Source organism: Coregonus clupeaformis, chromosome 10, assembly GCF_020615455.1.
Source record: "Coregonus clupeaformis isolate EN_2021a chromosome 10, ASM2061545v1, whole genome shotgun sequence".
Taxonomy (NCBI): Eukaryota; Metazoa; Chordata; class Actinopteri; order Salmoniformes; family Salmonidae; genus Coregonus; species Coregonus clupeaformis.
Window position 1 is genome coordinate 51,043,711 of NC_059201.1, and position 4,218 is coordinate 51,047,928.

A 4,218-nucleotide genomic window follows, 5' to 3' on the forward strand; every position below is an offset into this window, starting at 1 on the left:
AGTGAATGAAACTGACGAGAATAATTGGTCCATAAATTCCAGAAAATGGGGAAGATATTAACTTCCTACTCAAAATGTCAGTACTTTACATAATACTAGAAAGTTAGTTATTCACAGAGTTAGCGCTGTTGGAGGAATCGAATAACAGATTAATTCAGCACGTATTGTATTTTGAAGCCAGTGTAACATCTTTACACTTGTTTATCCAGTCATTGATCATTGTAACTAGAATGGTTTAGAATTTAGAGTTATATTAGTTTGACTTTCTTGTCAAGAAATATTCACATCTGATGATGGGATTTTACAAAATGTTGGTACAATTATATATGTTGAAAAAAGTTTTTTATGGATATGATGATTTTACAAATTGATAATTATATTCACAACTCTATACTGTAGCCCCTGTTAAGGCTTCTCCTGTCAGAGACAGGAGGCAATGTGGATTATTCCGTTTCTCATTGTTTTCCACAAGAGGGCAGTGTTGTTCTGCTTTTCTTTGAGAGCTTCTCTGTGTCGATATGATATCACAGCAACTCACATTTGGACTAAAATACCACAACTTGCATCGGGCCTACAAAGTACTTATTCAACACTAAGTAAGGAATCAAAAAAGTAATACACTGAACTGTCTGAACAAAACAATATCCCCATTGCAATTTGTAACACAGTTGAGATGTAGACTGTACAATTCTTTGTTTTTGTAATGCAAAAGAGTGAATTAAAGTCCTATAAATCTTCTCATCCTAGCTAGGCGTGAAAATAAGAAATAGATATAGCAATATGTGGCTCGCTATATGTGAATATTGCTATACGTAAAACTACCTTGAAGTCATTTGAATGCAGGGAGCTTTTGGGGTTTTGTCATTCAGTCACAGGCATACTGCCTGTGGTCAACAGAAAAAATGCTGTGGCATTTCAATAATTATTCTCATAAACAATGGTTGGCTTTGAAGAGCAACCATTGCCAAGGGGACTCATTGGTAGGCTTTTTCTATGGCCAACTGTACATTTGAGACAGAAAGATCTTGATTGAAACAGCCGAGGATGGGGAAAAAGAGATATAGTGTATCTGGCTTTGTCATTGTGGATTCTGTATGTGAGTGTTATTGTCTACACCCGTGTATGTAGGGTGTGCCTGGCTGTCGTTGTGTCCGTACTGTCTATATATATATACATTGTAGAAAAAATACTATTAAACAACTCAAGTAAACACCCTTTTACCTCTGCAGTTATTGTCAATGTTTTTTTGCCAAATAACTTTTTCAAGAAATACTCCAAGGAGACCTGTGGGCAGAGGAAAACACAGCATGGGCCCCAGGCCCTTTGCTCATTAATAGATTGCTCAAGCCTTTCCCTGACAAGAGGTCTGCAGCAGGCAGCTCTCCATCAGCCTCTCCCCCAAAACAGCAGAGGGGAGATTGAGCTGCCTGCCCTCGCCAGTGGCTGGTGAGTGTGAGTGTGAGTGTGAGTGTGTGTGTGTGTGTCTGTGAGTGGTACAGTGTGTACTGGTGTTTGCTTGTAGGTTGTCCTGCATTCACATGAGCTAGTTACAACAGTGTGTGTGTGGATGCATATGGACCATCAGGGGAATGGGACTGGCTCGATCAGTGCTTAGACTAGTTCAGGAAATCATCAAATATTTACTGCATCTCTTTTATCCCTTCCCTTGGCTTCTAAGGAATCGTTGAGACCAAGAGAGATGAAGTTTCTCTGTAGAAATATAAAGGCATAGTTCGCAGATTTAGGTCTCTTTCTTAGACAATAAAGGGCTGTGTGTATGAAAGTAAGTTGAATTTGGTTAGTTAGGTGATGTTATATTGATATAGTGTCTATCTCAAACCCAAGAACACATGCCAGAACGGACCACATTCCATAAAAACACAATACGCAGGTGAATATCAAAAACTATAAAGGACAAAGAAAGCAAGACAGAACAAAACAGACAACAAAATCTGATTATTCTGATAGAACCACAAGACAACAAATGGCACAGGGAGAATATACTATTCACAGTGTAGGCCTACCGGCCTTATATGCATAAGAGGGAACTATCCCCCTGGGCACACACTGGTTGAATCAACGTTGTTTCAATGTAATTTGTCAACGTATTGTGATGTGGAATCAACGTGGTAAATACACTGGATTTGAAATAAGTCATCAACCAGTACTGTTTTCATCTCATTTCAACCAGCATTGTAAACATTGAAATTAGGGTAAAACTTCAACTTAAATACATTGACTTAACCTGACTAACAAGTTGTTACATCAATTGAATTTCAACATAATCATCAGAACTATGTATACGTTGAAATTGCATTGAAGTTCCACATAGAAACGTTAAAAATATTTTTCATCCTATTTTCAATATATACACTGCTCAAAATTTTTTTGGGAACACTAAAATAACACATCCTAGATCTGAATGAATAAAATAATCTTATTAAATACTTTTTTCTTTACATAGTTGAATGTGCTGACAACAAAATCACACAAAAATTATCAATGGAAATCAAATTTATCAACCCATGGAGGTCTGGATTTGGAGTCACCCTCAAAATTATAGTGGAAAACCACACTACAGGCTGATCCAACTTTGATGTAATGTCCTTAAAACCAGTCAAAATGAGGCTCAGTAGTGTGTGTGGCCTCCATGTGCCTGTATGACCTCCCTACAACGCCTGGGCATGCTCCTGATGAGGTGGCGGATGGTCTCCTGAGGGATCTCCTCCCAGACCTGGACTAAAGCATCTGCCAACTCCTGGACAGTCTGTGGTGCAACGTGGCGTTGGTGGATGGAGCGAGACATGATGTCCCAGATGTGCTCAATTGGATTCAGGTCTGGGGAACGGGCGGGCCAGTCCATAGCATCAATGCCTTCCTCTTGCAGGAACTGCTGACACACTCCAGCCACATGAGGTCTAGCATTGTCTTGCATTAGGAGGAACCCAGGGGCAACCGCACCAGCATATGGTCTCACAAGGGGTCTGAGGATCTCATAATAATAATAATAATAATAATAAGCCATTTAGCAGACGCTTTTATCCAAAGCGACTTACAGTCATGCGTGCATACATTTCTTTTGTGTATGGGTGGTCCCGGGGATCGAACCCACTACCCTGGCGTTACACGCGCAGTGCTCTACCTGCTGAGCTACAGAGGACCACATCTCGGTACCTAATGGCAGTCAGGCTACCTCTGGCGAGCACATAGAGGGCTGTGCGGCCCCCCAAAGAAATGCCACCCCACACCATGACTGACCCACCGCCAAACCGGTCATGCTGGAGGATATTGCAGGCAGCAGAACGTTCTCCACGGTGTCTCCAGACTCTGTCGCGTCTGTCACATGTGCTCAGTGTGAACCTGCTTTCATCTGTGAAGAGCACAGGGTGCCAGTGGCGAATTTGCCAATCTTGGTGTTCTCTGGCAAATGCCAAACGTCCTGCACGGTGTTGGGCTGTAAGCACAACCCCCACCTGTGGACGTCGAGCCCTCATACCACCCTCATGGAGTCTGTTTCTGACTGTTTGAGCAGACACATGCACATTTGTGGCCTGCTGGAGGTCATTTTGCAGGGCTCTGGCAGTGCTCCTCCTGCTCCTCCTTGCACAAAGGCGGAGGTAGCGGTCCTGCTGCTGGGTGTTGCTCTCCTACGGCCTCCTCCACGTCTCCTGATGTACTGGCCTGTCTCCTGGTAGTGCCTCCATGCTCTGGACACTACACTGACAGACACAGCAAACCATCTTGCCACAGCTCGCATTGATGTGCCATCCTGGATGAGCTGCACTACCAGAGCCACTTGTGTGGGTTGTAGACTCCGTCTCATGCTACCACTAGAGTGAAAGCACCGCCAGCATTCAAAAGTGACCAAAACATCAGCCAGGAAGCATAGGAACTGAGAAGTGGTCTGTGGTCACCACCTGCAGAACCACTTCTTTATTGGGGGTGTCTTGCAAATTGCCTATAATTTCCACCTGTTGTCTATTCCATTTGCACAACAGCATGTGAAATTTATTGTCAATCAGTGTTGCTTTCTAAGTGGACAGTTTGATTTCACAGAAATGTGATTGACTTGGAGTTACATTGTGTTGTTTAAGTGTTCCCTTTATTTTTTTGAGCAGTGTATATTGGGTTGTTGAAATACATTATATATTTGATTAGACATATTTTATTTTACTTTCTTTCAATGATGATAGTAAAATTGTATATTTGAATCAACGT